The sequence below is a fragment of the Hippocampus bargibanti genome, linkage group LG01 (genome assembly GCF_051943395.1).
Source record: "Hippocampus bargibanti isolate YZ-2025 linkage group LG01, ASM5194339v1, whole genome shotgun sequence".
Classification (NCBI taxonomy): Eukaryota; Metazoa; Chordata; class Actinopteri; order Syngnathiformes; family Syngnathidae; genus Hippocampus; species Hippocampus bargibanti.
Window position 1 is genome coordinate 6,394,909 of NC_142734.1, and position 26,133 is coordinate 6,421,041.

Below are 26,133 nucleotides of genomic sequence, written 5' to 3' on the forward strand. Positions count from 1 at the left end.
TATTAGCTCAATTAGTGCACGCACATGCACATACGCACGCGTGCACGCACATCTATCTATCTATCTATCTATCTATCTATCTATCTATCTATCTATCTATCTATCTATCTATCTATCTATCTATCTATCTATCTATCTATCTATCTATCTATCTATCTATCTATCTATCTATCTATATCTATCTATCATCCATATATATCTATATCCATCTATATATATATATACACACACAGTGTTCAAACTTGCACGCATGTACATTTTCTTTGTTTCAGGAATTTCACCACCGCCTATTATAGAAGTTTCTAAATATGTTTCTTTGTGTGCTTTGTACTTGCCATTGTGAACATTGTAGCCCCCTCCCCCCATACTCATCACACTGCCAGTTATGACCAAATGCCTCTTTTGGCTTTACTTATTCCATTTTGCTGCCATAATTAGATCACACCTGCAGAATCCTTGATTAAAATGTATATTAAACATACATGTGATTAAAAAATGCCTTCCAAACCACCCGACGTTAGTATGTTCAATACACGTGTTTATTTTATAGATACCAGGAAAAAAAAATTCTACTTCTGCAAGCCTGACATGTTAATATTGCTCCAATTAAATGCGTTGACTAGTCCCAATTCTTATTAAAAACTTAAGCCTTCCAAATAATATTATTTCAATGTGCAGACGAAACCACGAAGTCCGGGGAGCCAATGCATTTACTGGACAGAAGCATTTCACTGATTACGATCTGTTGTTTCCTGTTTGAGTCGCAAAGGGGCGCTGTGTCACCTGCGAGATTCGTGGAAAGCCTGTCACGCACAGCTCCTCACTCATCTTGCAGGAGGGCACCGAGCAAACAAGCAAGCAACCAACCTCTCAGTCCACATCTGTCCCGACCCGATCTCGTCGTTTGCTGCACGCCAGCTCAAAAGGGATCCGCAAAGCCTGCTGAGCAGCTTTCACTCGGATTTTAGGACCATGTTAGCGAACGTGCTCCACGACTAAGTTTGTCCTGTAGCTATCGCTGTGGAGAAAGGATAGGCAGGCGCCCAACTTTAACTGGACCTTTTTTTCCGGGGAAGACAAGCAGGAGGAAAAGTCCTTGTCTCTGCGGCTGGGCTCTGGAGCCGGATATTTTTATCCTGTGACTTCCCAGAGAAGCCGAGCAAATTCTACCGGAAAGGGGATGAGAGATGTCATGAGGAGAGAAGTCAGCTTTCGGCGCTAAAAGGAACCAGAACACACCGCACCAACAGGTATCGGTTTTCCAGTGCCACACACGCAGACGCACGCAAACACACACGCAGACACACACGCAGACGCAGACGTTAAACGGCTCCATTTTGGGGGTGTTAATTCCACATCGAGCAGGTCAAAAGTGACAAAAAAGTTCATAAAGAGGCTGTCGCTGGGTATCACTTTATTGAAAAAAAAAAAAAAAAAGATTAACGTTCTATCGTGCATGCACTTGTGTCGATGCGCTAATGGCGTCACTTATCATGCTGGCCATTAACTCATTCACTGCCAAACGTGCAAAAATGTGTTCACTATAGTGCAAGTTTTTGTCATTGTCACTTAATTTCCAGGACTCACAGAATATTGAGTTTAAGGATTACATAAATATTCAATACAGTATTAGAAATCTTAGACCCTTTTCTTTCATCAGAAAAAAACTTAATTCCTAAATTATATGGGTCTGGAGTTATATGAGCTTGAAATGAGTGTGGTTGTCCAAAATAAAATGCAATACAGTACATACATATTGGTTTAGATAGCGCTTTAACAACAGCTGAAGCTGGAACAAAGCGCTAACATGGAAAAAGGGAAATGCCTCCCCTTTGTGGAAGGGAAAAAGATTGCCAGAGCCCATGGTCAGCGCTTTATTGGCACCCAAGAATGAAAAAAAACAAAACTCGAACAAATTCAGGAATGGCGCTCATATTTTCAATTCCAGAGTACATTCATGAATGGCGGTGAATGAGTTAAATTGCAGAGTAATGATTGCGGTAGCTCTGTGTTCCAAAGCATGTACACATTTGATGAACCATCCACATGTTTATTTCAATTTATTATCTCTAATTTTAAAAATATGACCTAAATGATACTGTCTCAATTCTACATGTACAACAATTCCCACTGAGATTCTATAAATATAAGTGGTTGAGCCAGTGACAAATACAATCAACTCAAGTCCATCTGTGATGTGATAACTCACTCTTCCCTGCCCTCACCCCCCTGTGAAAGGAGAAGCTGGAAGTAGACTTGAGTGCTTCCAACCACTGAGTTATTCAAGCTCTGTCTCCTGTCACTCAACGTGATTTATAATAAGGTTGAAATAGCATCAATATAGTAACCAGGAAAAGTGACAGGAGAGGATATGCTTACATAGCTTGGTTGATGATTTTCGAGCAGTACAAAAGTGTACCCGTCATCAAGTTATTGCATGCTATGTGTGCAAATGTCTTTGCCTATTGGTGGGGTTTCCTCCACCGGTACATCCCAGTTCTGAGGATCTGGGCTTGAATCTTGGTTCCGTGTGTAACTTCCTTCCACATTGAAAAACATTCACCTGAAGTTGAATGCACACTCAACATTGTTTGACACTGAGTGTGAATGGTGTCCTGTGATGGGCTGGTGACCACCCAAGGTTGTAGCCTCTTTGTTGCCCAGAGTCAGATCGGATAAGTAGCAGCTCATCTGAAACCTGAAGGAGAACAAACGGTATATAAAAAGCCGTGGCGGATCGTTACGGCCTAAAAAGCCTTCTTTGCTGGCCTAAAAATATCTGAATCACCGAGTAATGTGGATTATATTTTGTCCATTAATTCTAATTAAATAATTCCAAATTGTCTTTCAACATCCTTTCATTGCTTTTCCCCTGTTGTGAACCAATCACATTTCAGCCATCATTTGTTACCAGGGTCAGAAATCTACCTGGACACCTTCACAATCAGTTCTGCAGGCTCTGGATCATAAAAATCAATGTCGATAAAACTGTTGATTTAAGGAATCAAAGTTCGAGTTGGCAACGATTGGCTAGTCACTTGCTAATCATGTGACTATCCAATCATAATTTGCGATAACTGTGTGCCTTCGAGCAGGCCTTGGATTGCCAACTCGAACTTTGGTTGTACATGTACATTATTCGATATTCACGCTAGCAATAAGCGCATACTGGCCAGAGCTAGCACACTCTATCTGTAGCAAGCTGCCTATACATTTTGTGTTGTTTTGTCAACCCACAATTGCTGAAAGAGGAGAAGAAATGGATGTAGTTGGAGATGTATTGTTCAAGCCATTTTCAAGATGGACTTTTCAATAATAGATGGACATCCTTAAGAATGGTATGATAGCTCCAAAGCTAGCAAATACAGCAAATAATATTGCAATTCTATGATTCATTATCAGGAATCCACATATTTATATAAAAATTTGAACAGTTTAATGACAGTATTTCTTAGGTTTCTTCAAGTCATAAGTTATTTCCTGGCCACCGGCATCCTCTAGTGTAGTAAATCACACCAGACATGCAGCTATGGAGTGATTCAGACGTAGCACTTCTGAAGGCCTAGGAGTGACAAGCACGGCTCGCCAATGTAAAAAAGAATGGATGCATGAATGCTAATGAAGGGATGGAGTCCAATCTTCCTGGCAGGGTCACAACAACCTTTTATAAAGTGACAGCACCCTCTTGGCTCCTGACTTATATGAATGACTACCGGTCTAATGCATACTTAACCATTAATCATTTATTATTATATGTTAAGGCCACTAATTAAATTATATATACGTTTATTTGCAGACATCGATCATTTTAATGATTTGTTTCAGTAATTAGGATATGGAGAAATATCAATATACAATACTCTTCGTCTTATAAATCTCTGTCAGTTTGCATTTTCAAATTCTCATTCAACAGCATTCCAAGGAAATCACAGCATCCCAACACTGGTGGTCCTTCAGTTCTTTCACCATCTGGCTGTTTCTGCTTTCACTAAAGCTTTTACAAGGCAGAAGAAGAAGAAAAGAAGGAGACTGAGTGAGAAGTTACAATTTAATGAGATTGAGAAGCTGCTGTGAGGAATAACTGACAGCAGGGAGGGATGCAGGGTAGATATTGAAGCGATTGGTTCACCTTCATTTGTACACAGTCTTTGCATACGTTTGAATTGAGTTTTTTTTCCCCCATTTGTGGTTGTCTGTATCCCTTTTGTGGATGTTGTTTGAGAATTTGTTGTAATGAGCTACCAAGGTTGGGAAGGATTTATCAAATCCATTTTCTGATCCACTTTATCCACACAAGGGTCGCAGGGGCGTAACGGAGCTTATCCCAGCTGTCTTTGTGCAGTAGGCAGGGACAACCTGAACTGGTTGCCAGCCAGTGGCTGGGCACACAAAGACGAACAACCATCCTCGCTCACGCCTAGAGACAATTTGAAGTTTTCAATAGGTCTGCCATGCATTGGGTTATGGGAGAAAACTCGAGTACCCGGAGAAAACCCATGCAAACAAACGGGATGGAGGGGTAGTTTTCTTTTATTTGGCCTTTTCACTGAATTTGTTCGGGTTTTGGTTTTTCTTTGGATGCCAATAAAGCGCTGGCCATGGCCTCTGGCAATGTTTTTTTTACCTTCCACAAGGTGGCATAATTTCCCTTTTTTTCCCAGGTTAGCTCTGTTGTTAAAGTGCTATATAAACCAATGTGTATGTATGCATTGTATTTTGTACAGCTGCCTCCATTTCAAGCTCAGATAACCCCAGACCCATATAACTTGTGAATTAACTCTTTTTTTCTGATAAAAGAAGAGTCTAAGGTTTCTTACGCTGCATTGAATGTTTATGTAGTCCTAAAACTCAATATGACAAAAACCCTGGCACTGGAGTAGAGTTATTTTTGCACATCGTGTGGCAGTGAATGAATTAAACATATCAAAAGTAAGTGATCAATCGAGGAACTATACATTGTTCACTCCTTGTAGTAATTTTGCAACGTCAAAAGCTTTCTGTCAAAGGCTACAAAGGTGGATTTCGGGCTGGTCCGTGGCCCTGCTTCCCACTCAAATTTGTCTATCTGGCCATCCTCTGAGCAGAAGCTGAATTCCATTACTGCATTCATTCGGTAGTCAGGTGAATATACGCTGTCCCGTGAGCAAGAGAGGGAAAGCCAGACAGAGGAAAAGAGACAAATAGAGCAACCAGAAGATATGTGTCCTATAAAAGGCAATCTCTTTTTCATTTACCTCATGCTGTAGCTTCGCCAGATGGAAAGCAAAAAGTTGCAGAACTAACAAAGGACAAGGATGAAAACCAGAATGAGGGACAAGGAGATCTTGACAGAGTGAAGGAAGAGAGAAAAGGGCGACTGTGGGCTGGCAAACAGGTACATCAAATGGATAATAAATAAAAAGCAAAAGTGTCCGGTTACAGGGGGTTGTGCATTTGATTGGCTTTCACCAGTCTGCAGTATGTGGAGGTCCAGGGGGAAGCGAGTAGCCACATAAAGAAATTGTTTCGGGGAGATTGGCTTGTGTAAATTCAGTCCTAGCCGCCTGTCTCGTTCTGTCTTATCCCACTTCCCAAAGGTGAGCTAAAACATTCCGAACACATCTATTGTTTAACATTCTTGAGCAGACCCCTTACACACACACACATACGCACACCGCAAATATCAACTTTGGGGGGAGGGGGGGTGCTGGGTGGGCACTTACATCTTTGTGGAAATAGAATCAGCCAAACATGCATGGTTGTACTGTACTCCCAAATGACTTGCGCGGGACAGCATGGACGATGGCTTCAACAAGAGGTGCACCTGCAGTGGAACAGAGTGGCGTGTCAGAGAAGAACAGCGGCAGCTGCTGGGCAAATTACATGAGCCTGAACAAACTCCATTACTGCCTCCATTACCCAGGTATACTGAGCCCAAGAAAAAAAGAAAAAAAACCTTTGCAGGACCACTGTTTACTAAGCCTCTTGTGTCGCGCACATTGTTTCCCTTGACTACACAGCAGAGGACGACACTCGATAGTCTAATGTAGGCCTTAAACATGAATTGTCAAGAAGAGCTGACAGCTGGATCACGTGAATGAGATGAAATAATTATTTTCATTCACTCATTAATTAAGCTGTTGTTATAATTAGTCACGCTGATAAGAGGAAACACATGCATGCACACCCTCTGCCCACACACACACCCATACACACACATTGACTTGGAACTGAACTAAGCTGTTTGTATTCCTCTGTTTTGTTTTTATTTTTATTTATCGGAGATATCCATGAAACAGAACCCCATCTCATTCAAACAGGAGACAATCGTCATTGCTTTCTGTCGACATGCTGTTATTTGGCTGACTTTAAGTTGAACTCATTCACTGCCAGACGATGCGCAAAATGTGTCCACTCCAGTGCCAGGGTTTTTGTTATTTTCACTTACATTGCAGGACCCACAGAATATTGAGTTTGAGGACTACATAAACATTCAATGCAGCGTAAGAAACCTTGGACCAGGGGTGCCAAAGTAATTTTTTGCTGCGCACCACATTGTAGTTGTGGTTTCTTCTCGAGGGCCGTTGGGGAAGCCATTAGAATGTTTCATCCCCTCCACATATTAAATATAGAGCGCAGAAAAAATTAATGAATAACTAGTTTTCAAATCTGAATTCAAGAATAATGACTGTTATTGTAGTTTACAACCAAAAATATGAAATTTTGTTTAGGATTTTAGCAAGCATCATAGCAAGTTTGATTTGCTTTTGCAGGCCAAAAAAAATGAGGTGACGGGCCGGATTTTGCCCCCAGGCCTTGACTTTGACACCTGTACCTTAGACTCTTCTTTTATCAGAAATAAAGACTTAATTCCTAAATTCTATGTGTCTGGAGTTATATGAGCTTGAAATGAGGGTGACTGTCCAAAATACAATGCAATGCATACATATTGGTTTATATAGCGCTTTATCAACACCTGAAGCTGGAACAAAGCGCTAACATGGAAAAAAAGGAAATGCTGCCCCATTGTGGAAGAAAAAAAAATATTGCCAGAGGCCATGGCCAGCGCTTTATCAGCACCCAAGCATAAAAACAAAACAAAACCCGAATAAATTCGTGAATGGCAGTGAATGAGTTAAGAAAGGTCGTTCAGTTATTTCCTGGCCAATGGTACCCTCTAGTGGACTTGCAGTAAATCACACCACACCTTTTGTGGTCTGGAATGATTCAGACATAGCATTACTGAAGGCCTAGCAATGAAATCCAGGGCTCGCCACTGATGTATACAGGTAACATTCGACTTACGACCGGGTACCGTTCCGACCAACCGGTCGTAAGTCAAAATGGTCAGAAGTCGAAATCCATTCAAAATGTTGAAACCGTTGCCAGAGGCCATGGCCAGCGGTTTATCAGCACCCAAACAAGAAAAAAAAAAACTAAACCCAAACATATTCGGGAATAGTGGTCTACGTCATATTTTCAATTCTTCAATAAATTTGTGAATGGCAGTGAATGAGTACAGATTAAAAAAAAAAAAAAGAAAACAGCACAACTTCCAAACTGAGTTCTGCACAGAAACAATGATGTTCAAATAGCACAAGATACACAGGCGTGGATGAGCAAACATCTGTCTGCCCATCCATGCATGCAGTGAAAGTTTGCATCGTGAAATGTGCGTAACATGAGGCAGATCTTCCACAAAAATTGTACACAACTTGAGAAGTTTGTCATAAGGTTCCTTGAGATTCCACTTTATACAAATCAAGGTTTCAAACTGTTGTGAAAAATCAGCCTATTGACTTTAGTTTCAAAAGCTATGAGGATATCCTCAGAATGCACCCAAATCACCCCCAGCTTAACCGCCAGCTGTTAATCAAACACCACTACTATTTCCTGAAAAAAAAATATTGCCTTGAATAGCATCTGTCTCATGCCTATTTACAATTACGCTTTTGTGCTGCGAAAAATAAAGCCAGATAATTGCTAATGCTCGTGAAAGTGAGCAAGTTGCATATATAGCGGGAGAGAAGCAACTCATGCCAGTACCAAGTGTTTCACTGGGTTTCACACATCACACATCCTGTCTGTCTCGGCAGCAAAGAAAATGGAGTCTTCCGTAAAGGATTGTCGCTGCTTTTCATTTCATATTAAAAGAATTTAGATTTGCAGCTTTTTTGATGAGGAAGAAAACTGGAAAGAAAAATGGGGCAAAATGAAAACACTGATCGTCGGCTGTGTCGTTTACTAATGAGGTTGTGTGTGTGTGTGTGTGTGTGTGTGTGTGTGTGTGTGTGTGTGTGTGTGTGTGTGTGTGTGTGTGTGTGTGTGTGTGTGTGTGTGTGTGTGTGTGTGTGTGTGCAAGCGCAATCAGAAGTATTTTCCACGGTCATCGATGAGACCTCAGTGCTACCATATGAAAGCGCAAGTGGGACTTACTGAAGGTCAATAAGGGTGAATTATGAGAGAATATAAGGGAGAGTGTATGATTGGGTGTGAATGAATATGTGCTGGAAGGACTTGCCTGTCTGTGCGTGCCTTTGCCTGAGACATGAATGATGAAGTGCCGTGTATGTGAGCTGAAAGCCATCCATCTCTTTCTCCAGTCACTCTGGGGTGCTGTCATGATTGGTTTCCCTTCATTTGCACAGATAATAGCTTGATACAGTGTCTTTTTCTTACACGTGAAAATTTTGTGTTTTAGGTTGATGTTGTCCAAATCATTTTGGGTTGTTATTGTTTAAATTCTTATGCACGTGAGCTTCATACTTTATGTTTTATTCTTGCCGTTTGAACTGGAAATCTACTCTCTCTCTCTTGTTGCAATTTGCTCGGTGGTGGTGGACCCCAAAAATGCAGGCAGGAAGCAGGAGCATGGTGTATTTGACAAATTGTATTAAATAAAACTCAGCAAGAAAAAAATCGCAAACAACAAAGTCATCAGAACAAAAACGTCCAAAGTAGCAAACAAAACCATGAGTAAAATATGACAAGATGAAACAAACCTGACAGGGTGAAACAAATAATGTCCTGACACTGAATGGTCATCCAGGGAGTCCTTTTAACTGCCACTGATTAAAACGAGCAACACCTGTGCAGCGCCAGGCGGGGCCGAAAGCACCGTCCGTTACTTGTACACCGAAACGTGATATATATACATATATAAAAAACACTGCACAGCTTTCTTCATCAGCAGGAACTCCATGGTAATCATTCATTGGCCAAGCATTATTCGCTCTCGTTGTGTCTGTGTGTGTTTTCCTCTGCACCTTGGGTGAGCTGTTTGTGTGGCCAGTGGTGAATAGGAAGGAAAGCTGGAGTGCAAATAACGTCCTAAAGGCTGCGCCATGACAGCATGAAGCCTCTGTTGACATGATTATTATGAGAAAACGCACACACACATTCATACATTTTCAATTCCTTTGGCTCGTTTGGCTCGAGGCTTGTCCTCCTGCCTGCTATGTTTGCGTATGCACTTTTATCTTTTTCGTCTTTGATGATGTTCTTTTAAGTGGAACTACTAGTTGTTTTATGTCTGCCTCATCAAGTTGTCAGCCAGGCAGGCCCTCAGCGTCTGTAATTATTACCTCTACTTATGCAATTATTCGTTCCGCATTAAGCTTCTTGTGTATCAGCACATAACACATGACAGCATATACTGTACGGCTTTATCTTGTGGCCATTTTACGGTTTTTCTGTACCGTGTCACCAGTGGGGTGAATTATCCCATAGCTTGGGGGGGAAAGAAGGCTTCTTGCACATTCACTGACCAAGATAGTTTTCATGAATCTAGCATGCAGGGTGTTACAATGGGAAGCCAGAGTCGCCATAGATGCTGTTTTTGTGGATTTGGCAATGGACCTGAGTTATTGTGAAGCATTGGAAGCACAGTCACTTCAAGCAAAAATCCTAGGGCCCGAGTCAAAGTTGACCTTTAAAGAAATCTCACCCAAAAGCTCATTTTCCCTGTTTTCTCATATGAAGATTTTTTTAAGAACTAAAAATGTCAAACCTTTCTTTTGCACTTCTTATCACTAGATAGCACAATACTCTGTGGACCTTGCATGTTCGAAATGTAGATGGGCGGGGGGTAATCTTGGCTGATGTTCTTTGCATATAGGTAGCAGAAATTAATTGAAATAAAGCATTTCATACTAAACTTTTTAAAAACAGCCACTCTCTCTTTACAAATGAGGCAGACTCAGTGAAGAAATAGTCAAATTTCCAGCTTTCCTTGAACTATCGGCTCTCAGTCAGCTTTCCCACTTTTGTTGATTGACACCATTTTAGAAAATTAAGGGGCTCATTCACTCATACTGTATAGTAATTTACTGTTCCTAATTGAGCCTCTAGATGGCAGCACTTAGCACACACAAGTAACAATAATAATAATAATAATAATAATAATAATAATAATAATAATAATAATACATTTATTTTTTATACGCGCCTTTCAAAACTCTCAAGGACACTTTACTGTCACAGGATTTTTTTGTGCGGGTGAGCAGCGGCAGCCATTTGCGCCACCGTTCACTCTACCCGTAAGTAACACAGCGGCAAAGGTATGAAAGGAAGAGGAAATCATTATTATCATATCAATAATAATAATAATAATAATAATAATAATAATAAACATTTTTTATTTTATGACGGAGGCTGCATTTGGCCCCTTGCCGGCGTTTGGATATATTTGGTGTATGCAGTAGCCATGATGAGTGAATCATATTTCTTAGTCAAGGTCCACCATGTGTTCCTGACATGCTAATTAGCTTTTTTCCATGCAGTGTTATTTTTCAGGTAATTTACAGGACAAATTCACCAATATATGTTTCATCAAGACAGTGTCACGTGATTACTACGAAGTTCAATTGCAAATCTCATTTTCGTTTTCTAATTCAAGTTTGTAAGATGTCCGATGGTGACACCGACCGACTCCTTCGCGAGCACTTTAGAAGATGGGATAACCGAATCCACATTGAGCTCCTGCAAGGGGGCCATCTCTGTGTGTCAAGTTACTTAGCAGATGCTATTGAGAGATGTCAGTCTACTCAGGAGGTCGAGCTGACAGTAATACAAGCGGTATGCATCAACCCCTCCCAGGGATCTCATCCTTAAGACGCTTAAGCTTACTAATCTCCTCGTAATATGACTAATGATATCACGCTGCTGTTTGCCACAGAGCCGAAGGGGGCATGCTCAGGGGCAAACAGCCTCAATCGCATTTGTTCAGAGCCTCAAATGTATGCCCCGATGTCAGGTAAATATGCACACACCACAAACAAAATGGCTTACTTGCTCAGAACACACACTTTTTTCTCCCTGAAAAGTGACATCATTTCGCAGGACGGTAGCAACTATGTCCAGATAGATAATAAAATATACTTTGGGGATTTAGAGCATGTCCTACCATCGGAGATGAACATAAGAGGGTCTCAGTTCTTGACGGAATAAGGCACGGGTTGTGTGAGAGGCACATTGTGAGGCTCTGAATGCACAACAAGAATTCTAATTCGAAAGGCACCATTTGCCAAAAGACCGCTTCCAATCTGATTGAATCCAACTTTATTAGCATTCCGGTTGCTATTCTGTGTCGAGGTCGAGGCCGCGTGTCCTCCCGCAGGCTGCACCGAAAAAGGTGATTAATTCAGGTTGCATGCATCCTTTGGGCCTTTCGAAGTTTTACGCGCTCATTTTTTTTTGCCCCAAAATCTGTCCTTGTCCATCAACTGTCAATATTTGGATGATGATCCTAAGTGCACTGACAGAAAAGAGATTATTTCAGGGGATTTAGGAGAGAATCTGAGTTGAGGGTAACACGATAAAATCCTATCACTTTTGAAGATTTCACGTGACAAGACAGAATTTGCTTCCTGTCCTAATCCAGTTTGATAGACTCATGAATCGTCCATCCCCAAATCCGCTCAAGTGGAATAGTGGTCAATGGTGAGGTGATGGTGTCTTAAAAATCAGGTAAGATGATCACTCCGTGTATGCTCTCAGTCGTCCAGGAGTGATCCATCAAGGAAAAGGTTTCTTCAGCCGTCATCTGTACTTCTTTCAAGGTGTCGGATGTTTCGCTCCTCATACGAAGAGCTTTGTCAGCGAATTAAAGTTGTGCTGGTAACTCTAGCCCTATATCCCTCATGGACAAAGGTGGTCTTGCCAGACCTCTGCTCTTATAGGTCCCTGCACTAAGGTTGGGGGAGCAGTGGACCACTCCCTGAAGCCAACCTAACCTGAGCTGACCTGACGTGATTACCTCGATTGTCCTATCTCTGGCTCCGGTTTCACCTCATTAGCATGACTAAGCCTACGTGGAATCGGCCTAAGAAATATTATTAGCTCTATTGTCCTATCCCTGGCTCTGATTTTACCTGATTATTATGAATAAGACGGTGTTGTATCGGGCTAAGAAGTCTGTTGTAAGCCGGGTCTAAATTCAATCTTAAACCACTATCGCGATTTAGTGAAGGGTTTTGCTGTTTTACAACAAGGGCTTCTATTACGCCTCTTTCAAACCATCTAATTTCTTTAGATGGTTGGTTTAGAACCTCACCGTCATCAAATGAGTGGTTGCTTGCTTTGAGTTGCAGATGTACTGCAGATTGAGGCCCACCCGCATTATCCCTGCAATGTCGATAGTCTTTTTTTTTTGAACATTTGTTTAGTTTCCCCAATGTATGTATATTTAGTTTCCCCAATCTTTACAATCTTTATTTTTACAATGTATTGAACAAACTACATTACTTTGTTTTTCATTTGGCGGCCTGTCTTTTGGATGCCACAATCTGCAAGTAGTTTTCCGGGTACAATCTGCGTATCCATGACAATATTCACACAGTCTTTTAAAGATTTTGACTGTGTCTTTAAAATGTCTGCTGCCTGCATGGCACACTTTTTCTTGGATGAAGCTATCTATATATGCTGACCAGTGCCACGCAGCGCAGAACAGCGCAGAGCAGCATGCAATCCTCCTTTGAGAAAACGGAGGAAATAAAGACCTTCACTGCAGCCACTGTCAACTACTTGGCATGCATGGAAGTCATAGATCAGAACAAAAGCATTCCTCACTGGGGATGCATCAGTCACAGTTCTGGCCGCCCACTGGGATGTCATCGCTGCTGGAGGGTAGGGGATGAGGGTGGGCGATGTTGCTGAGCCGCTTGAAGGAATTGTCAGCACAGCATGGGCATCTTAAGAATCTCCTTGACACAGCCTGGTCTTTCTGACCCCCAAAAGGTGTGCGGAAAAGAGGAAGTAATGCAAAAGGTACAGAGAATCCATCTGATCCAGAACGGGCGAAGCGAGGAATGAAAGTGGAGGTCATCTCGGTATCACTGCATGCTAAGGAAAAAAAGGGAGCAAAATCAGAAGGGAGCTCTTTTTCTCTGAAGCAAAATATGCCCTGTGTCTGTTTTGAATTGGAAGAAGTAATTTCCTCAATTCTGCGGTAATTTATAAGAGTAGTTTGCAGTACATCAGAGCACACAGCAATTACTGAACAATGGTAAAGGCAAATCTGAACGTTATACCAATGCTTTTGTACTGTTCATTGAGTGCATGTCCACCCCTCTGATTTCTCAGTCATATCAGATTAATCTCATCTTTCTTTGACGTGGACTTAGATTAGAGTTTTGCTTGGGTTTGCAGGAGCGGACCGTGGATTTCAGGCCTTAAATACTGTTACATCTGAATCAATCCAGACTGAAATAAGTGTGGTGTGATTTACAAGTCCACTCGAGGGTACCATTAGCCAGGAATTAACGGACCGACTTTTCTTAATTATGCCCATTTTTTTCTTAAAAAGTCCGTCTTGAAAATGGTTTTAACAGTAAATCTCCAACCAAATCCACTTCTTCTCCTCCGTTAGCTATTGTGGGTTGACAAAACTGCTATGAAGTCAACACAATATATTTACTCACGCAGCTCACTACCGATAAAGTGTGCTAGTACTGGCCAGTATGCTCTTGTCACTAGTGGCTAGTTATCAGAGCAGTTTTCGCAAACCATGATTGGCTAGTGACTAGCCAATCATAGTTTGCGAAAACTCTGACATTGACCAGTGCCCTCAATATGGCGTTGGTACCACTTTTGGGTTGCCAACACAAAATCTGATTGGTTAAAGCAACAGTTGAATAGACACATTTGATGCGACAGGGCTTGCAGAATGGATTGTGAAGGCGTCCGTGTAGATTTCTGAATGGGTGGCTGAAATGTGATTGGTTAAATGATTAAATACGAAATCACACATCTGGTGTGATTTCGATGATGAAAGATAATTTGGAATTTTTTAATAAGAATTCATGGACAAAATATAATTAACATCAGTACATGATAAAGATATTTTTAGGCCAGCAGAGAAGGCCTTGCGGGTCTTGACGGTCCGCCACTGGCTTTAAGAGGTCTGGAAAGACGGCTATGAGTGAGAAGGAGATGACAGATTAGAGTGCTTGTCGTGCCTTGCAGAGCCCCAGTTGTGCCGGCCCGTGCACATGTATACATCCACACAAATGTTGCTCCCGTCACGTAATCATGTTGAGCATGCCTCACACATTTGCACCTGGCGTTTGTTGTGCTGGGGGGAAATCTCCCCGTGGAGCAGCGTGCAAATGAAACAGGAACAATTCTTTTCCCACATACTTTCATTAGAATTCCTCACCTTAATTACTTGTTCGGATTTGCTCATCTTTCCAAATTCAAATTAACAGACATGTCTTTTCAGCCTCTTTAAATGTATTCGGGAATTGAAAAGCATGACGTGGAGCTTTTCGGGTGTTATTTTTCATTTTGTGTGTGAATCAAGCTGCGGTCAGACCTCTGGCAATGTTTTTCCTTCCCACGAGGGGGCAGCCTTTGCCTTTTTACAGCTGCCCCCATTTCCATTGCAGATAACTGTAGAGCCAAATAAAATCGACAAACTTTTTTTTCTGAAATAAGCGAGTCTAAGGTTTCTTACGCTGCATTGAATGTTTATGCAGTCTTAAAAGTCAATATTCTGTGGGTCCTGCGATTTGAATGAAAATGACAAAAACCATGACACAAGAGTGGACACATTTTTGCACATTGTCTGGCAGTGAATGAGTTAATAATGTACTTGATCAAATTTGTGGTCATAACTGAGTCAAATAGAAGTGATATAAGAATGAAACAGTTTGTCCTTGATGAATTCATTGCGACTCAAGCTGCTGCGGCGGCAGCATGAAACAGCATGAAAGACTTTCTGAGAATATGGTGGCAATTCCTGGTACTAAAGCTGTCTTAAAGTCAACCTAGTGGAACCAACTAACCAATGCATGAATAATTATGCAAAGAGGAAAAAAGCCCAAAGACTGACTGTGGTGCGTGTTTGCTTGGCTGGTTTGTCGATCACTTCTTAGCCGCCGCTATTAACGAACTCAGTGCATCAATTGAGCTGATGAAAGAAACACATACACACACAGAGGAAATGTTACGTTTGCTTGCTCTCATGGAGCTGTTTGTATCCGGGTCTGAGTGAGTGTGAAAGATTGATTTTGACCATTTTGCTTTGAAACACTCGCCAAGAACTGCAAGGTGTGAGTCACCTGTGTTGCCGCCACAGAACGCTAGTCTGGCTGCCACCGGCAAACTGTGTCTCCATCATGGTTCGGTGCTGCATCTTGAATTGGCTCGCCTCAGTCTCGCCTGGTTTCAGTTCTCTATTTTTGCTTTCAACTGGCAAAGGAGGTGAATCGTGCGATTTTGCTTGTTTCGCTGCATAATGCCATTGCGTCATGATGACGTCTTTGGCTCTGTGTCTGGCTAGTCTGTTAACTGTTTCCGCCCTATAAGACCAGCACAATACAGTGTACATTGTTAACCCATTCACTGCCAGATGATGTGCAAATATGTGTCCATTCCAGTGCCAGGGTTTTTGTCATTTTCACTGAAGTTGCATGAGCCACACAATGCAGACGCTCCCTGGCTGACGAACATTCGAGTTACGAAAAACGGTACATCCGAACATTTTTGCTGGTACTGTATTTTGCAAAATGTCTGAACAGAGATGCTGTAAGTTAGATTTTGTATTGCGCGCCTTTTTGCGGCCGAGCTCACTTGTAATTGACTGTTACTGTGTGCCAATCATGCTGAGTGTTGCCAATGAGTTCAGGCCTGATCTGCAGAGCTCGCTTACGATTGGCTGCTTAGACTATGTGGGCGGGGAGGAAATGCCTCTTCCCAGTTGACACTCCAGGAGGAGGCGAATGGCGATCACAACAAAAAGTAATTGCACGTAATTTGGTAATTACATGCCAGCAGCTTCAGTAATGGTTTACTGAAGACCTAAGGATATATGTCGTCGTACTACATGTAGGTGTGAATTTATTTCACAACTGTTAGAGCGTCTGAGTTTTCGTTCCCTGTTCAGTGTTTGACTTAAACATATATTCCAGACAAAATATAGCACTGGAGCGATTTACCACAAAATTCACCTTACGAACGAGCGCTCGGACCATATCTAGTTCAGAAGGTGGGGAGCGTCTGTATTGAGGTTTCGTACTACATAAACATTTGTTGCAGCAAGAGAAACCTTCGACTCTCCTCTTACACCAGTAAAAAGTTTCTTTTTAGCTTACTTGGCTCTAGATTTGTCTGCATTGAAAGTGGGGGCATCTGTACAAAAGGCAAATGCTGCCCCCTCGTGGGAGGGAAAAACATTGCCAGAGGTCTGACCGAAGCTTCAAACAGCAGTGAATGAGTTAAGACACAGTTGGAAAGTAAATGTGACTTTTTAATTGTATCCTATTAGCTATTCTCCTGATGTATTACCTGGCCACCTGACTGCATCCCAATTCAAATCTAGTTGGTTGGCTTCAATTCAATGCTTCTGCTTCTGTGCCGTGAGCACTGGTTTCAATATTAATGAGCACACGGAAGGGCAAAGGTTGGTTGGTTTGCGTGTTAATTAGTAAGACTGTGCAAAATGACTTCCATGAGACTTTGGATAAATGCATTATGTGCAAGGCAAGAACTGTAAGGGAAATTAAAATGCAGATTTCATATTCCCTTGCTTTGAGTTTGCTCTCAGTGGAAATGTCAAAGACCCTCTGTCTCGCCTCAGGCAAAATACAAAAGCTAAAGTCTCATTTAGGCATGTACACCGCCTGCTTCCTGAAGAGTCCTGGTATAGGCTTCAGCACGCCCACAATCCTCTTGAGGAGATGTGGCTTAGATAATGGATGGCTGTGTGTATGGATGGATGAATCTCGAATTCAGTGGTAGGAGCCAATGGCAAAGCCTAATTTGACAGAGCAGCGAAGTTATATTCATCCCACTGTGGGACAAACTATGCCAACCCTTAAGACACCTGGTTATGCCCTTGACCCAGCTAATCCAAATCAACCACTGGCTGGGTCGGTCCAACATTGGGCTAATTGCAATCAGCTAATCATTAGCCCAGTAGCTTGAATGCCAAAGTCTTAGTGGCACAATATCTTTATTAAGTTCATAGTTTCTTGTTCTGTAGCCACAAGGGGACACGAGCCAGTGTCTGATTGTGCCGGATAAATACAGAGGGTTGTGTCAGGATGGGCACCCGACATAAAGGTTTGGCCAAAACAAACATGCAAATCAAACCTCTGAAGATGGACGACACTGATTTGCTGTGGTGACCCCTGAAGGGAAAAGTCCAAAGGAAAAGGAGAATACAATATGGTTGCTAAAAATGTTTCTGGTCCAGGTTCTGGTAATACGCTTTAATCAAGGCAACTGGAATGTTGTTGTCATTTTAATTATTTCTGTAATTTTGTTCCACAATCTTCGTTCTTCTTTTCCTTTCGGCTTTTCCCTTCAGGGGTCGCCACAGCGAATCAGTGTCCTCTATCTATCCCGGTTTTGTGAATCCTCTTCTCTCATACCAGCTACCTTCATGTCCTCTTTGACGGCATCCATAAACCTCAGTCTTCCTCTCGGTCTCCTGCCTGGCAGTTCGAGGCTCAGCATCCTTCTCCCAATATAGTCACTCTCTCTCCTCTGGACATGTCCAAACCATCTCAGTCTGGGCACTCTGACTTTCTCTCCAAAGCTTCTAGTATGAGTTGTCCCTCTCTCATTCCTGATCCTATCCAACCTGGTCACTCCGAAAGAAAACCTCAACATCTTCATCTCTGCTACCCCCAGCTGTACTTCCTGTCTTTTCTTCAGTGGCACTGTCCCCAGTCCAAACATAATGGCTGGTCTCATCAACGTTTTATACACCTTTCCTTTCATCCTAGCTGAAACGCTTCTATCACACATCACACCTGACATTTTTCTCTATCCGTTCCAGCCGGCCTGGACACGCTTCTCCGCCTCTTTTCCACACTCTCCAATGCTCTGGACAGTTGACCCCAAGTACTTAAAATCCTCCACCTCCTTTATCTCATCACTCTTGTACTTGGATCCCTCTCATTCACACACATATATTCCGTCTTGCTGCGACTGATCTTCATTTTATTCAAAAATGTTTTTGCTTATTAACGAAATACTCCTTCAAATTCATGCTCCTCTCCACCCAGGAGAGGAAAAGGAGAGACAGCTAGCTAAAAGGCCTAAAAAGCCTAAAGGCCACCTACCACCCGGGTCATTCAGCCAGAGGTGGCATGAGCGCCAGGGCAAGGGTGAGCCGGTTAGCCAGCCACCAAGCACTTTAATCTCCAACAGATTCCCACCACCTGGCCCTGCTGGCGTCACACCAGGCAGGCCCTCCAGCACTCAATCTGGCACCCCGGCCACTGTGTAGCAAAAGGCTGCTAATGGCAGCATGGACTGAGTACACAGGTGTATCAAACCTGCTATTCTAAAAGAAGAGTGAACCTCCTCGGTAGCTTGCTCCACAAGGGCGACAGCTGCTGTAGATGTGAACACACAAATGCTTGTCTGCTTTAGCTAGCCACAAAATGGAATAATTGACAAGCTGTTCAAAAGATGATCCTTTTAATATTGCCAAATGGGGAGTGTTCGCTAAAGCCGTTATTTATATGCTGAGAGATCTTCAGCGAAAGGATTCCGGATACTCTTTGTTGTCCATTTATCCATACATCCATCCATTATCTGATCCACTTATCTTCACAAGGGTGAAAAGGTGCTTGATTCGATATCTTGCAAGTGTGTTTTGTAGGTACGTTCGCAATATGCTGCTCTGTTGTTACATTGTATGGGTACAATTCAGTGGTGAGCCGTGCATTTCTTAGCTAGGCCTTCAGTAGTGCTAAGTCTAAATCAATCCATAGCTGCGACTTTAAAAAATGTGGTGTGATTTACTATACGTCCACTAGAGGGTACCATTAACCAGGAAATCACTATCCGGCCTTTCTTGACCCATTTACAACGAGCGTGTGCTGTGTTGTTTGAAGTAGTTATGGACGCATAATATATTGCGTTTTAGGACTACATAAACATTCAATGAGGCATAAGAAACCTCAGATACTCTCCTTTCATCAGAAAAAAAGTGTTAATTCCTAAATTATATGGCTCTGGAGTTATATGATCTTGAAATGAGGGCAGCTGTCCAAAAACAATGCAATACATACATGTTGGTTTATAGAGTGCTTTCACAACAGCTGAAGCTGGAACAAAGCACTAACATGGAAGAAAAGGGAAATGCTATCCCCTTGTGGACGGGAAAACATTACCAGAGGTCTGGCCAGCGCTTTATCGGCAACCAAGCAGGGAAAAACAAAACCCCAACTAATTTGGGAACGGCACTCTATGTCAAATTTTCAAATCCCGCATACATTTAGGAATGGCAGTGAATGAGTTAAACACAGCCTGTGTGTGTTTAAAATGACCACTTTATGGCTTAGCCTCCAGTATACCTACAGTATGTGTACTCAATCGTAATAAATTGACAATTGAGAAATAATGAGAGCAACATTCTTTTGAGAAACTTGCATTCATCTGAGTCTCTCCTGCGGCTTTGCTGTCATTGGCATATTTTTACACTTGGGCTTTAGCTGAATTGCAAGTCAAATATAAACGGAAGATGCTCACAGGGCTAGATGTCAACAGCATAACATAAACATAGCAGAGAAAATCAAAACAAGACACAGAAAACAAATGAATTAAAAAAAGGACATATATCATAGACAGATAATGCAAATGCTCTTCTACCTGTGAATATGAGTTAGTATACATCATGCCACACCTTGAAGACAGGATCCCGTAATGAGATATAATGAGACATAATGGCATGTGTGTGTCTTTGGAGACCAGGTGTGATTGTTGACCCATTTCATCACACCTGTGCAGGAAAGACATATGAGCTGCCTCTCTCAATGTGACCATTGGGCAGAGAAAAAAAAAGTGTTTATGTATTTCTTCTCGAAATGTGTCCACTTGTTCTATTGTGTGTTTTATGTATGAAAGTATCTCACAGTTGCCGCTTGGTAATAAAATCAGCAACGAGCAAAAGCGTCACCATAATTTGACTTCACTGTTTTTAGCTGATTTGTGCTTATTTTGTACTTGTATGCATACATCCCAGTTTTCATCATTAATTTGTTCCAGAAAGTCCATCTATGACTGAATTATATTAAAGTTTGAAAGGAACATTTCATAATCCAAATCATACCACATAATGTATCAAAGATAGTGGAAGCAGAGTTATCGCATGACTTTGAATGATGGGCCCACTATTTTATGATGACATTTTATGAACAAATTATAAACTGAAATTACAGAGATTGTGGGCAACATCTGCCCAGACTGAGCGGATATACAAAATCAAAGCAGTCGCAATAGGTCACAGTAAGGCTCCAGATGTCAACATTGTGCTGGAAAAATGGAGGATTCATGATGAGTTTTCAAAATCTATGCCCAATTTCTCTTCTCTTTTTGTGAGCAATTATTATTACTGTACACATACACATGCATAAGCACGCTTGTGTGTATACACACACACATACAAACACACACACACACGTACACGCACACGCACGCACACACACACACACACACACACACACACACACACACACACACGCACACACGCACACACACACACACACACACACACACGCACGCACACACACACACACACACACACACACACACACACACACACACACACACACACACAAACACACACACACAAACAACCTCTGCACATACAAGATAGCAATTTATTTGACACTGTAATTACACTTTGTGATCACGTATCCATTTATCAAGTCGTTTCTTCCAGCTGTTGGCTCCCTTCCAAAAAGTATCATTGTATCTATCTCAGTGAAACGTAAATGAAACAACTGGTGCAGAAAAGAACATTGTTTTGGTTGTCATAGCCCATTTTAGTGCTGGCGGATATGGAATAAATCTTCTGTTATGATAGAGGCCTTTTTATAATACCACAATAGTGGTACACCACGATATGTTTTCACTTATTCGGTATTAAAAGAAATACCACACTCAATGACTGATTACATTGAATCACATTTTAAGGTAACATTAAACGTAATAAATGAGAAATACATTCATGCAAGTTGCAATATAAAATCATCAATTGTCAACAGAAGCAAAGTAGCCTTCATATTTTTTGCACCAAAAAATGTAGCAAAAACACATTTTGGACATTGTTGAACTCAAAAAAACAGCCTTGAGTTCAACAATGTCAAAAATGTGTTTTTTTTGGACATTGTTGAACTCAAAAAAACAGCCTTGAGTTCAACAATGTCAAAAATGTGTTTTTGCTACATTTTTTGGTGCAAAAAATATGAAGGCTACTTTGCTTCTGTTGACAATTGATGATTTTATATTGCAACTTCCATAAATGTATTTCTCATTTATTACGTTTAATGTTACCTTAAAATGTGATCCAATGTAATCAGTCATTGAGTGTGGTATTTCTTTTTATACCGAATAAGTGAAAACATATCGTGGTGTACCACTATTGTGGTATTATAAAAATTATATATATATATAAAATGGTGGGCCATTCTGTTGCATGACAAAGCGTTTGTCTGTTATTTCAGCTTCTTTTATCTTCTTTGTAATTGCATTTGACTGTGCAAGTGATAAATGTTGAAAAGCACGGTAATACAAAAGTGACACGATCTGCAGTTTGTTATTCATCTTAGCAATATATATCGCCGCATATCTTGCCTGTTTGATGTTTTTTTTGAATGTTTCCTGCAAAATTTAACATTTAACATTTAACATGGCATCCCTTTCCACGTTTAAATTCAGCCTGGCGTGACATCCCGTGCACACCTTTGCTATGAATCCATATCTGGTCAAAGACCTTCTGTTGATGCACTGCTATTCTAAAAGAAATCCCCAGGAGATGGATTATATAAAAGGCATACAATATGCGGCAATTGTGGCTCGGTAGGAGACCCACTTCCACACTGACTCTGGGGCGGCATGAATAAAAAAGGAAGTTCACTTGGGAAGATGAAGGGGGGTGAATGGAAAGACCGTGGAAGACATTATGCATAGCAAAGACTGCTTTTAATATGTGTTATAAAACCAAGAGCACAACAGTGAGCATGATAATAATGGGCAACATGGCCATCCACTGGTTTGGACATGTGCCGAACAGAGGTTCGGAGTGTTCTTTGCACACCGACAGTTTTCAGAGAAAGTCGTCATTTAACTCGAAATGTTCAAGCACGCAATGCAATGTCAAACTATTTTGAAAATATTGCGTGCGTGTGAGCCTACGCCAGGCACATGCAAGGGCCTACGGAGAACGCCCAAGCAGATGCTTGATTTACCAATTTATGCATTTAGGGCAGGGAAATAGGTCTTAACCGCGGGATTTAAGGATGCTTACGGAACCGGATCAGAAAATGGCGGCAGCTATTAGAGCAATGGCCTTCTATGACTGACAATGGTTGTAACGGGATGCTGTTCCACGGGGTTGTGCAAAACTGCAAAGAGCCACGATACAGTTATATTTGAGTTGCTGTTTAGAGACTAAATGGCTAGGGGAAGAAACTGTTTAAATGTCTGCGAGATTTAGTGCGCATGGATCGGTAGCGCCTGCCTGAGGGGAGTCGCTGAAAAAGATGGTGGGCAGGGTGCGAAGGGTGCAGAAGGAATATTTATTCCACAGTGTGGAGGCAGCGACGGAGAAGGCTGCATGTGTGTGTGATTGTGTTTTTGTACACGAGTCATGTACTTGTTTTAATAATACAAGGCGAAGCAGGTACAAAAGTCAAGAAACTGGAAAGCAACTCTGTCCTCCCAGCGGATTATGTTCTCTTTTCATATTCTTCTATGTCTGGCCCTCCACACTATACCCACAATCTTTTTAGTTCTCACTTGTTCATATTACTCAATTTTTTGACTTGGCATTTGGCAGTTGTCGTTCTTGTTTTTTTTTTGTCCGTTCTTGTTTTTTGGACCGCAATAAAAACATCCACTTTGTATTGATATCACGTGTGAAGCATCAGCCTGCATGTGAAGGCTTTTGATGGTGTTGGCCACGTGTGTTTGACCTCAGGATGTTTTAGGGGCAGCCGTAGAGTCTCGCAGAGGACGGATTTGTAGCGACATCGGGATTGTACCTTCAGGCGAAACAAGTTCTTCAGGTTAGCATCGTGAGTTAGAGAGAGAGAGACTGAGATGGATGGAGTTTGACACCCTTGGGTTGAATCGAGCTTGCGGGATGTGTTGGGGGGGACATGTTGCGGACATGCTTACGTGGCAGGAAGAGGCAAAAGCTGATTTGAAAGATGGGAATGTCAAGTCTGTGATGTGCATTCTGCTAGAGTCAGAGGAAGAGTTTGTTTTAATGAGAGTGGGATGGTGTGTGCACACATGCACACCATTCAGTTGTTTTTTTTTCTTTTAATTATTTCTTTTTTTAATTGTGAGTTCAATTTGGAGCCATTGGCCTCTTTTCCAAGCCGCGTGAAAGGTATTAATATTATTATGGACTTTTTTTTTTCTAAAACGGAATGCAATCAGACCCACATGTTTGCTCTTGGCTGTTCTTGGTCATCCTTGTCAAGCTGAAATCTCTTGAAATTGCAATTAGCTTGGAATGACTGTGGCAACAGAAGAAACATTACCAGTAATTCAGAGGGATGCACCGAGCTTCTCTGATAATTGAATTTTACATTTTTGCTCTTGGTTCATTAACTCATTCACTGCCATTCACGAATTTATTTGGGAATTGAAAATACAGTGGGACCTTGGCTTACGAACTTAATTGGTTCCCAGAGTGTGTGAGGCGAAAAGTGTGTATCCTAAAAATTAATTTCCCATTGGAAACCATTAAAATGAGAATAATCCGTTCCCAGTTCCCCATGAAACATAATTTCTACTTTCTATTATTTTATGTATAATTAATGTGCTATATTATTATTTACCTTTGGGAACCTTTCCTCAGCATTAAACACTTGATGAGGAACATAGGCTTCTTTCGACATCTGGAGGAATGATCCCTTGACAAAAACAGTGGCCACCATTTTCTTGTTGTTCACGAACGACACATCACTCATTGTGGCAGCTCTGTGTGTATCCCGAAAAATAGTTTATATGCCAAGGTAAAATTTTCATATCAGTGCGTATAAAGTGCTGGCAATGGCCTCTGGCAATGTTTTTTCTTTTCCACAACGGGCAGCATATATAAAACAATATTGCATTGTATTTTGGACAGCCACCCTCATTTCAAACTCATATAACTCCAGACCCCTATAATTTAGGAATTAACAGTTTTTTTTATAATGAAAGAGAGTCTAAGGTTTATTATGCTGAATTGAATGTTTATGTAGTTCTAAAACTCAATGTTCAGTGTGTCCTGGAATTCAACTGACAATGAGAAAAACCCTGGCACTGGAGTGGACACATTTTTGTACACGTCTGGCAGTGAATGTGTTAATAAATGACCTTTAAAGATAAAACACTTGACGTAAACACAATACTCCACCCACAATTTTAGGATTTGTCATTGGTGTCTGTGTTTCTCTATATTTTTGTGAAGCACCGTGCAGTATATTTTGTTGTCTGAAAGGTTCTTAACACATAGTTGGATTTGATTTGATTTCAACTCAGCGAGGGGAAGTGCGAGCGACTACCTTGCTAACTCACAATCAGCACGGCTTCTCTGCAAATTGTGGCTGCCAGGAAAGATGCATTTCTCGGGGTCAAGGGGTAGCTACCCCCAATTGGCCTCCACGAAAGCATACTGATTATACTTGTCTGCAGAAAATTTGAATCAGATGGCTTCATATGTCTTGAAATGTATTTTGACAAAGGCTCCAAAAAATGACTTTTCTTTTCATGCAGGATGAGCATTTCAGTCATGTGTCAGTCTGCTATTTGAATACAGGAATGGACAACTGCTGTTAAGAAAAAAAATAAACATACAGCATGCTTCCCAACAAAAATAAGTAAATTGGGAACCTTTCCTATATGTTACATATACACACATACTAATGAGGGCTTGTTGAATGTCCGTTTAACCCACATATTATGTATGTTAAGGCATCAATTTTAACCTGTTTCCATTTTTGTGTTGACTAAAGCACTGGATAGCCTTTCTTTTTACTTTCTTCAAAACAGTTCTAACATATCCCAATGAGATAGAAAATATGTTGTCTCTCTTTTCAAGTATGTTTATAACATCTCAGAAACACAAACCAGCTATTTGACTGTTTTGTGTGGATTTTTACAGACGGGTAAAAATGACCTACACCATAATCAATGTGATTTTTTTTCTACATAATGTGAGAGTTAAGCACTGCTTATATTGAAGCAGTGCGCGCGACTCATCTGGAAATGCAAAGCATTTCTCTAGTTGAGGGAAGCCAGACAGGCTGAGTCAAGGCATTTTCTGGTTACAAATGTCATCACATAACCTGGTACGCATGTTTGGATTGACACTTTTGTTTCATTTTTCCTTCAGTCGTCTCCACCCACACTTGGCGCTCATCCTCGCTCAAGCTCTTTCGGTAGTTTTTCACGCCTGGCACCTTGCAGATTGAAATACACACACTGCAGATTAGGTGATGACAAAAAAGGTACCATTTCATTCGGACTGCTTGTTTGGTGTGTTTTCCACAGGGCAGAGGGAGGCTGTCATGTGTCACGGCCACGGAAAAAAGAGAGGCAAATGGAGAATCATTGACTTAATTAGTGTGGATTTGAATCACACACAAACTGGCCTTCGACTCTGACACACAAAACCTTTTACTCACTACGCACAAAGGACAT

General features: G+C 41.4%; 1 protein-coding gene across 1 annotated transcript in view; it reads left to right on the top strand.

Annotated features, from left to right (window-relative positions):
* The first annotated feature begins 825 nt into the window (after positions 1 to 825).
* LOC148902880 (chemokine-like protein TAFA-2) overlaps positions 826 to 26,133 on the top strand; it is a 64,781-nt gene continuing 39,473 nt past the window's right edge. Inside the window, exon 1 of the mRNA XM_089020345.1 lies at positions 826 to 1,250. The gene's annotated coding sequence lies outside the window, so the exon portion shown is untranslated. The remainder of the gene's footprint in view (positions 1,251 to 26,133) is intronic.